Raw genomic sequence first — 11,792 nt, 5'->3', positions numbered from 1 at the left:
TTGCTCTGGGGCAAAGATCTAGAGTCCATTTGGCAGTACATTGGGTTTTGCAGTCATTAGTGGCAGATCCTTCGCTATCGACAATGGGAAATCATCATTGTCTCCTGATCGATAGATTCTTACAGGTGTTCGACTCTAGCTCATCTATTCACAGTTGTTAGATTGTACTGGGTACCTTGACGCTCATTATCATTATCGGTGAGTAGTCTCGCGTTTGTTAACAGTATACATCAATGACCGGTAATCAAACGATTTCTCACATGGTCAACTTCAGATCATTTATTCCCATGGTGTAGAAATGTACGACGGCGGTCGGTGAAGACCTCAGGTTGTATCAGCATTCATTGGTTCACTTGACAGTTGCTCCTGTTGCTGCTAGTTGATACCACTCCACTTTGTATGTTGCAGTCAGTCATGGCGACATTCTATATGCTGGCACCTGAGTTTGCAGTGTAGTACCATCCTATTCCATCATGTTCAGTTGGTACCTTTTGGGATCAGTCTTTGATATCAGTGATCCGTTGCATCTTTCATCATCATTGACAATCTTATATGTGATATTCAGACATGTACTTGTTTATTATGATCAGATGGTCCATTATGTATCTTTCAGTCATTTATACTTGTATACTTAGTGGATCTGCTTGTACTTGATATGCGGACATGCTTTACTTTTTCTGAGCATGGGTATGCCCGCCTCAGACAGTGTTTCTTTCTGATCTCCTTTGGTGGCTTGGCAGGCTAAATTCTGGTGAAGTCCTCCTCGGTTTTTGACAGGCTTCCTTTCCATGTACTTGCATAATATATTTAGGCCATCATGTACCCTTTTTGACCTCATATATTAGGGGGCATCTGTTATAGCTCCAAATCTCACTCTTATGGTTTGTGATGTTGTACTCATGGCTTAGGGCAACCCCTCCTTCCAGACCTGGTCCTAAAATTTAAAAAACAGTGTTTTATCCCTTATACGCGACATTGCCCTGAGTTAGACGCGTGTATACGCAGGTATATGTATATCCAACCCGCGTATATGTATTAAAACACTTAAAAAATATAAAACTCCTTATTTTCGGGCGGAGATCGCGGGTTTTACCTGCTAATCACCTATTAGTGCCCGTGGCCCAACTGTTCCCAACCAACTCCCAACTAAAAAACTACTTTGGGAGGGGTATAAAAAGACCTCAAAGGGAAGGCCTAAGGGAGGAGAGAATAGAGAGAAAGGTTATTATGCTGATATTTTTCCCCTGACCAGGTCCAAAGTCCCTTGTGCCTTCTGCACTTCCCCCATTTGTCCAGGAAACCTTTGTTTCCTTGTGTGTTGATGTTCATCCACCATTTATGACATCATGGAGAGAGTCATGGAAGGAGTTTGTTAAAGGCTTGAGGTTGGAACGGATCCAGAAGGAAGCTTTGCTTGGAGCCTGTTGAAGGTGATTCAGGTGAAAATATTCCTTTTTTATGTACTTTATTTGTCTATAATAAAAGAAACACATGTCTTGGTCCCCGAAATAAATCTTCTTTATGTTAATGATATTCATGTTTAGAATTCACATGTAAATGGTTATTTGGATTTCATAACTAAATACCTTTACTTATAACATGAAGATGGTTTCTTTATAAGTATTTGTCCATTACTGCTGTGTTCTTTGAATTGGTTGTTTTGCAGGATGAAAGAGAAGAAGGGAACTCCAAGAAGGGTTTGGACCCTAAAGGTCTTCTCAAACATAGGACCTAAGGTACGTACCCTTTACAATAGAATTTTCTTATAATAGCATAATGGTTGTGTGAATGTGTGCTTCTTTGAATAGACAACTTTCAGTCTTCTAGGGTTTCAACCCAAAAAGCCCTAGGGGAACATTTCCCTCCAACAAAATGATGGTTGGATTTGTTCAAGAGACGAGAGGAAAGCTTATTAGATAAGTGCCGGAACTAGGGCAGATTTGTGAAGGGCTGTGAATGACCTGTGAAACATGCAGCAAAAGATATGGTGATGGCTGCTTTATTGACTCATAATGAGCAGAGATGTACTGTAAGAGAGCTCCATATCAAAACACTGAATCTGAGCAAGAAAAGAACTAGCTACACCAAGAAAACAGAACTATATCTCAAGTTAATCTAAACTTTGATCTAGAAAAAATGTTGAACAATGATATATGGAAAGGAAATCATGGAAAGAGATTTATTGTAGAAACAAAAATAAGTATGGAAAAATGGATCTGAACCAAGGCATTAACCTCTAAATCAAATTGTAACACTAGAAATTGCATGGGGAAAGCAAAACTGTGGTTTCATGGTAGCAAGAAGATCTTGACCTCAATTCATTGTCCCCAAAGGAGGAAAGGAGGTCAAGCTCTATTGATGGCCTTTTTGTATCTTTCTCTTACCACTATTTAACCTACTTCAGCAACTAAAATGGAAACATCTATGTAAACCACCAAAAGCAACCTATTCTACTAAGGAAGAAATCTATCTAACCACAACTAATTCATGAACTGAAGAAAAACATATAAATACAAAACAAAAGGTGTTGGGCAGCTTGGGTTGGGCCCTAACCGAAGATCTTCAGCCCCTTGGAAGAACTCAGTGCTGGCTCAGAAAATAATCCATCTGCATTATCAAAATAATAGTTACATTACATAAATTTGTTCACACAAGTAAGCTCAAAATGAGCTGAGCAAAAGCTGTAACAAAAGTGTGAAAATTTGACTAACATCTAACTCAACTACTGAGAACCTAAGCCCTCCTATTTATACAATTGGAGCCTCCAACAGCTCTCCTAAAATCAAGGAGGCTTGGCTCCCAAGACTAGAGATAGACAACAATTCTTCTCCACTTGCTCGACTTCCCCTTTGATTCATTGATGTGGCTGCTTGTGCTCCGAGCTTTCTGAAGGAGGATTTGAGGTAGGGGGTCGTAAATGAGGGGGACACCCTCCTACAAATCCTATCCCTTGTTTTCCTCGAATATTGGCTGCCAAATGCTCGTTAAACCTTTGACTTCGTCTCAAAATTGACCAAATATCTGCATAAAGCACACATTAGACTTCATGGCATAATGACTAACCCAATTCATTCTATTAGCATAAATATAATAAAAAACATGCAATAAACTAATGAGAATGGTGGATTAAGCTAAGTTAGGAGGCCAAATGAGCCCATATAATCACCCATTTATGGTGCTCATCACGCGCGCTGGATTTTAGGGGCGCGAACGAGGTCAAGGTGGAATGGGACCAGGAAGGGGTCGCGGACAACTAATTTGTTACAATTATGGAGGGCCAGGGCACTATGCCCACGATTTTACAAACTTGACAAGGACATCATGTCTGTACGATACTCGGTTTGATCATGAGCCAAAAGACTGCCCTACATTGAAAGCGTGGTTGTGAGAAAAAGGGGTACTCCAGCCTCCTCCTACTCAGAATTTGCAAATGATGAGATATGAGCTATGCGAAGAAGACCCAAATGTAAAAACAGTGCTCAGGAGTGGTATGACCACTGGCGATGATAAAGGTAAGCAGTTAGAAGAAAGTGCATGGGTTCACAAGGCTCCTACAAAGGAACTTGAATTTCATTTAGAACACGTGAAGGAGACATTCATGGAAGCTAAGACGAGCTTCACAGAGGCCTCCATTTCAAGTAGTAAGGATCAATTAGAACTAGGTATGGATCCTTCAACGCTCACTACCTTTCTAGAGACATGCATGAAATTGCTACGCGACAGCAATGTAGTAAAAGGACTACAAGAACTTATCACTAAGTGCAGGGGGTCGGGAGAACCGCGCGTGGTTCGAAAACTTGGAAAGCATGCATTGCGCACATGAAGGGAAATGATGTTGACTGCAAATCAGCGAGTATGAAATGGATCAGGTAATTCTGGATCTTGGCTCGGACATAAATGTACTTCCAAAAAAAACATGGGAACGCATGGGTAGACCACGCTACAATGGTCTCCTATTCGGTTGCAAATGGTGTTGAGCTCTGAAACTACATCTCTTCTACACACTTTTCTAGACTTTTTCCCCTCACCAGCACCTCACAAGCTATAAAAAATCATTAAATATTGATTCTGAGAGTACATTTAAATGGTTTTATAACTATGTTTTTGTGTTTTCTATTTGACTTAGATTTTTCTCATCAGCTGCGGAATGCAGCCACTTTCCGCAATTGTTTTTTTTAATCTCTAGGTTGCAGGTGTCAGCAAGAAAAACAAGGCACGTGGGCAGGTCAAGAATGATCTGGACATGGACCAGGTCCTATTGGTTTAGCCAGATTCATAGAAGAAAGTCGTGGTCAAACGGTGGTCAAACGAGGAGTCCTACAGCAAACAGGTCTCTGTTTCAACACGTAAAAGGGTCCGAGACCGTTCCTAGATCCGTGGATTCATTTTGAAAGCTGTAGACTGCCTCCACGACGCAAATCCAATAGCCACATTTTGGTAGATTGAATGATCATGGCAACCAACATGCTAAGCTCACGGATGATGTCCTTTTACGTGTCTTCTACTGAAGTAGTTCCATAGGAAAAACAGTTATGTAATTTCCCTTATAAATAACGCGTTTGCAAACACATGTAGCTAGTTTTTTTTTTTAATGTAATCTCACTGTTAAGTTTATGTACTGTGCCGTGACACTAGCCCTGTTGTGGTAACGAGAGGATCCTTCCTCTGTTATGCAATATAAGAAGACTCTGTTTTATATGATTGTGTGAGCATAATCTCGATTTGACAGTGTGTTAACCAAGGCCGTGCAAAGGGACCGTGCTGGCTAAGGTTTCGTTCTTTTATTTCTGTAAAGTTTTCATGTGCTGTTGTTTTATTTCCATTGTAGATATTTCGTAGTTTGTGCACTTGTTTATATCTCACATTTCAGTTATATCGTTAATGTTTCATTCCTGTACATGATTTTCCAAGCATTGTATATTTTTGCTAACACTGATCAGTGTGTTTCAGGTTAGGATAGGCCCGAGAATTTTCATACAATTTTTGGAGTAAATATTGACATGAGATTGTCCTCTCTACTGAATTTGTTTTTCTTAGCTTTCAATTGTAGTTATTCTTTGATTTTAGTCGTATTCATTTGCTATTGACAGTTAGTTTAAATATCAAATTCTTCATGTCATTTAACATTATCTCTAGAGCCATGGCTTAACCCCGAAAAGCTACTTGGTGAGCTATCGGATTTTGAGTGAAGTGATTTGATTCTTCATGTTATTGACGTTATCTCCAGAGCCATGGCTTAACCCGAAAAAGCTACTTTGTGAGCTATTGGACTATAAGGGAAGAGATTTGATTTTATTTTTATTTGCAAGTAGATAATTTAGATATCAATTCCTCATGTTATTGAGATTATCTCCAGAGCCATGGCTTAAACCTGAAAAGCGACTTGGTGAGCTATCAGACTATAAATGAAGTGAATTGGTTTTACTTTTATTAGTTCACGGTTTTTGATTTGTTTCAGTGCAATAGCTTAACTTTTATTTCTGTATTTAGATGAGAAGCAGAGGTAGACATTTCATGATCAGTAGTTCATCATTTGTTTGATTCAAGTAGCTGCACATTTACATTCTTGTTTAGCTACACATTTACATTCTTGTTCAAGTATTAATTTCATCACTAGAATGTTTTGAGATCCTCTGAAGTGTTAAGTTCTGGAACTCATCATAAAGGACATAATTGCCTTAAAATATATACCGAAACTTGCCTTCTAAACTATTCTTAAAACTTAGGAATAGGATTTCCATTTGCATCAGGAGACAAACCAAGATAAAACCCCCAAAAACTAGATAGAATTGCAAACAATAAAAAGTAAGAAAGAGTTTGTCTTGCACATATAGTGCACCACATTTCATCAGTTTATGACTCCCAGATTGACAATTAATGTAGCAATTTAGGACATACTAAATTGACTAAACATTTTGGCGTTGTTGCCAGGGAAGTGTAACTAGGTAGCCGATCTCTTACAAAAAAAAAAGGAAGGGAAAAATTGATAACTTATTGAAGTATGCTCTCCTCTTGCACCTAGTGTGATCTGGAGGATCAGAAAAGAGAGTTATTAGTTCAATAATTTCTTGATTATGCTCTCTTCTTGCACCTAGTGTGACCTGGAACATCAGAAAGAGAATTATTAGCCCAACTTAAGAATAAAAAAAATAATAAAAAAATGACATGCATAGAGCAAGAGATTCTAGGGGAAGGTTTGTAGCTAGGGCCAAAAGTTTGATTTTCACAACTCCAGCTACTTCAAGGCATAGACAAGATACACCTCCATCATCTCCGACTCATACTCCTAGCCTTAGGATTCCTGGAATTCAAGGGGCAGCAGCCGAATTAAGAGATTCTCCCACACTACTTACTAAATCTAATCTAAGAGAAGAACCTTTCTTCACTTCTATAGGGGAAAATATTGTAATCAAAGAAGTAGAATCACCTAAAGAAGAGGAGGGAGAAACTCTTCCTCGTTCACCATTAATAGAAGAACGAGAAGACTCTGAGGAAACTATCATGACAGAGGAAGTAGTAAATGGATTTGGAGGAGGGGGTAGAGGTAGAGGAGGAGGAAATAATGGAGGAGGTAGAGGTAACAATGGGGGAAATAGGGATGGAGATAACTCATTTGGATTTCCTATAGCCGATGAGGAAACTCATACAACAACGAAAAAAATTTCACCATCTGTCCTCCCAAACTTTTATGGGTTGCTAAGTGAGAATCCTGAAACATTTCTATTTGAGTTTGAAGTCTTGTGCCGAACCTATGACTATATGGAAGACTCTCAAAAACTCAAAATGTTTCTTTCAACATTGAAAGGAGCTATTTTGAAATGGTTAACGGGATTAGTCACTCAATCTATTAGGACTTGGAATGATATGAAACAAACATTTTTGGATAGATACCTAGATTATTCTATGCCCACCAATCATATGGATGAGGTATTCAAGATGATGCAAAGAGAAGATGAAAACTTGGAGGATTTACTTGAAAGATTTCAATACAACTTAAAGAGAGAAAAAATGAGTAATTTAGATGAGGAAACCTTGAAAGCCCTTCTATTAAAAGCCATTAGAGATGAATGGATAGACATCTTAAACATGATGGGGAAGGGAGATATTTCTCAACTTCCACTTCATGACATAGAAGAACTATGTGTCCATCTCTCAAGGGGAAAATCTAAAACTGGAAAAGGGCCAAGAGATCCTTCTCTTATTAAAGCAAACAAAGCTACAACTAGATCAGTAAGTAGGGCAGAGATTGGCAATATGCTTGATGAGTTCAAAACTAATATTCTAGGGAGCCTTAGTGAACAACTAGACACCCTTAAAATACAAAACAAGAAGAAAGCAGAAGTTGATGCCTTGGCCATCTTTTTTCCTAAATGTAGAAAGAAACACGCTCTAAGGGAATGCCCCTTGGAAGCAAAAGTTGTAGAAAAATGTATGATTTGCTCAGAAAGCCATGAGACCAAGGATTTTCCTTCAATTCCTGGGCTCAAAGTTGTCTTTCAAGAAGATCCAAATTCAGTAGAGTCTCTTTGTTTTGTTTCAAGAAGACCATGGCAGCAGCAACAAAATCAAGGATTTAACAATCCTATGAACTTTCAGCTCCCGCCAAATTGGAATTCTTGGCAACAACCTTGGCCCCAACCTCAAAATCCATACCAATCATGGGCACAAGGGATGCAAAATCCTTATGGGATATTTTCTCAATTCTATCAATATCCTCCATCCTTTCCAAATCAACAAAATCCACCAATTCCAAATCAAAACCCACAATTTTCATTGCCATTCCCACAACAACAACCTTCTCAACAAAATCCAAATTCTCAACTCTTGCTTCCATTTCAAAAAAAAACAAATCAACTACCAGCCCAGCCATTGCCAAACCCCAACAACAAAAATCCTCAGAATGCTTACATGGTAGAAGGACAACAATTTCATACCTATATGATTGTTCCTCTTAATGATGTTCAACTCAGATCTAGTAGAGTTTTAGAAAAACCTTCTATAGATGTTCAAGAGCAAGGTACCTCTGAGGAGGATTCCCTTAAAGTCAATAAAGGTTCTAAGGAAGCATCTCTTCAAAACCCAATCATTCAAAAAGAAAAAGAAAAAGAGTCAACCCCCACAACTCCTATAGTTGAGCAACCTGCATCTTCATCCATGCCTCCTTTCCTTGAAAGATTACAAATTGACAAAGGGGTGGAAAAAAACAAATCTTTTTGCCTGACTATGATTTTCTAGATGAATTAAATAATGTCTGTATCAAGATCCCCTTGCTACAGGCCATTAGAGAGATTCCTATTCTAGCAAAAACAATAAAGGAGTTGAGTCTTAAAAGACCAGGAAGGAAACCAAGAGATACAAGAGGAATCCACCTGGTAGGAAAAATTGCAGATATCATGATTGAAAAATTACCATGCAGCAATATGTGGATCCAGGTTGTCCAATTGTCAAGACAGATATAAATGGGATAGAAATTCCAAACACTTGGATTGACTTAGGGGCTGCTATCAACATTATGAGTAGACAGACTATGGAACAACGTAAACTTCCTAATCTTCTTTTTACAGCCAGCTTACTTCAACTTGCAGATAGATCAATAATTAAACCAGATGGTGTACTAGAAGATATTTCAGTCTCCTTAGATTCTTGGGAATATCCAGTAGATTTCATGATTTTGACTCCCAAGAGTAATTTAGGAGGGCATCCACTCATCTTAGGAAGACCTTGGCTAGGCATAACTGATGCTTTCATTAGTTGTAGATCTAGAGATATGTACATTTCTGATGGTAGTTCGACAAAGAAATTCAACCTGTATCCTCCAGCAAAGGCAATTACAGAAGTAGGAGACAACGAATGGGTCGACGATGAAGATATTATACAACCTGTCTTTACTGTCTCTAAAATTAGTGAAGATACTCAAATTTTGAACACATTAGAAAATTTTGAAACATATTCAGAATATGACCACACACAGTTTTAGTTAGATTCTGATATTGAATATCTATCATCAAGACAAACGTCTCTTTACTCTATGGAAGAGTTTGGTAGCTCTACCATTGAGATTTTTCCAAGAAAAACACTGAATATCAACAAAAATTTGGAAAAGTCACAACAGGAAGAGCTAACCAAAATCTTGCAAAAACATTCTACTGCATTTGCATGGGAGTATACTGATATGAAAGGTATTGAACCTAAGACTTGCATCCATCATATCTATATCGAGGAAAACAATAGACCAATCAGACAACCTCAAAGAAGGATGAATCCAAATCTTAGGGAGAATGTGAAAGAAGAGCTCCAAAAACTACTCGATGTAAATTTCATTTACCCAATTTCAGATAGCCGATGGGTTTCTCCTTTGGTTATAGTACCCAAAAAGAATGGTAAATGGAGGGTATGCATTGATTAAAGGGAATTGAATAAAGCAACTTTGAAGGATCACTTTCCTTTTCCCTTTATTGATCAAGTATTAGATACATTAGCAGGCAAAAATTACTTTTCATTTCTGGATGGTTTTAGTGATTATAATCAAATTCAGGTAGCACCTAAAGATCAGGATAAGACCACATTTACCTGTCCATGGGGAATTTTTTCTTATCGAGTGCTTCCTTTTGGATTATGTAATGCACCCACAACATTCCAAATAGCAGTACTAGGAATTTTTTTTGATCTAATCCATGATTGTGTAGAGGTATATATGGATGATTTTACAATTTATGGTAATTCGTTTGAAGAGGCATTAGAAAATTTGGAAAAAGTCCTTATAAGATGTAAAGAAACAAACCTTTCACTAAGCCATGAAAAATGCTTTATGATGTTTACTGAAGGTATTGTTTTAGGACATCATATTTCAGGGGATGGGATTAAAGTTGATAGATTGAAAGTTGAAGTCATCTCCAAGTTACCTATTCCAAATTGTCAAAAAGATGTTAGAAGTTTTCTGGGATTTACTGTATATTATAGAAGATTTATAGAAAAATTCACCAAAATAGCATCTCCACTTTTCAAACTACTTACAAAAGACTGTGAATTCAAATGGGGTCCTAATTGCCAATCAACATTTGAAACTTTGAAAACTAGAATATCTGAAGCGCCTATTTTGAAAGGACCAAATTGGAAACTTCCTTTCCATATTTCTACATATGCTTCAGATACAACTCTAGGGGCTGTATTGGGACAGAAAGATTTAGTTCCTTATGCCATTTACTATACCAGTAAAAATTTAACTCCTACTGAGTTGAACTATACTGTGACTGAAAAAGAGTTCTTAGCTATTGTTCATGCAATCAATAAGTTTAGACATTATATAACAGGCTATGAAACTTTTATTCATACTGATCATTCTGCAATTAGATATCTAATGAAAAAACCCATTACTAATTGCAGAGTTACAAGGTGGCTCCTACTTTTACAAGAATTCAATATTACTGTGATAGATAGACCAGAGAAACAAAACACAGTAGTTGATTTCTTGTCTAGGATTCAGAATACTAAAGAAGATTCTCCTGTAGAGGACAAGTTTCTTGATGAATATTTATTTGCAATAACTACTGAGACTCCTTGGTATGCAGATATAGCTAACTATTTGGTTACAGGGAAACTACCTCCACATTTATTTCCTGGTGAAAGAAGAAATATTATTCAGGAGAGTTCAAAATATTCATGGATTTCTAACGAATTGTTTAAAACAGGGCCCGATCTTGAATCAAAATATGTGTTAGGGAAGATGATATGCCTGATATTCTCAAAGCATGTCATGATGTACCATGCGGTGGACACTTTGCTGACAAAAGGACAACCTATAAAATCCTCTCTTTAGGATATTATTGGCCATCCCTCTTCAAAGATGCAAAACAATATGTCAGAAGATGTGAGAGCTGCCAAATGAAATGCCATTACAACCACAGGTACTCATCGAACCCTTTGAAAAATGGGCTTTAGATTTCATTGGACCTATTAACCCACCATCTAAACAAAGAAAGTATATATTGGTATGTACTGATTATGTCACTAAATGGGTAGAAGCCAAAGCCTTATTTTCTGCTACTGAGCATTCAGTTGTTAGTTTTCTTTATGAGGATATTTTTACTCGCTTTGGTGTTCTAAGAGAAATTGTGACAGATTAGGGAGGTCAATTCACATCCAAATTGGTGGAGAAGCTGATGGAAGAGTACAAGGTCAAGCACAGAAAATCTACTCCTTACCATCCACAAGAAAATGGTCAAATGGAATCTACAAACAAAGCTTGAAGGCATCATTACCAAGACTGTTCATCTACATAGAAGAGATTGGGCAGAAACGCTTCTTGAAGCCTTATGGGAATACAGAACTACATGGAGGAATACAATAGGACATTCTCCCTATGAACTTGTTTATGGAAAAGAAGTTCTGCTCCCCATTCAGTTCCAAGTTAGAACCTTCAAGATGGCAGTTCAATTGGGAATGGATCTATTAAAAGCCCAAAAGCACAGAATGGAATAGTTGAATGAACTAGATGAGATCAGACAAGAAGCAATCCTAAGAACTGATATATTTCAATATCAAAGAGCTAAGTGGCATGACAAATACATCAAGGAGAAAAAGTTTCATGAAGTAGATTGGGCATTGCTATTTGATTCCAAGTTTAAAGATTTCAAAGGTGAATTTCAGACTCATTGGCCTGGGCCATATGATATTGACAAAGTCTTTAGCAATGGAGTGGTAAGAATCAAAACCATTGATGAACATCAAAATCCTCTTATTGTGAATGGCCACAGATTAAAGATCTATCATAAGCCACTCTCAAAGGAGGAATT

This window comes from Pinus tabuliformis, chromosome 7 (genome assembly GCF_031772625.1).
Source record: "Pinus tabuliformis cultivar Carrire ecotype Pingquan chromosome 7, CPIR1, whole genome shotgun sequence".
NCBI lineage: Eukaryota > Viridiplantae > Streptophyta > Pinopsida > Pinales > Pinaceae > Pinus > Pinus tabuliformis.
Note: the sequence above shows the minus strand (reverse complement) of the source record.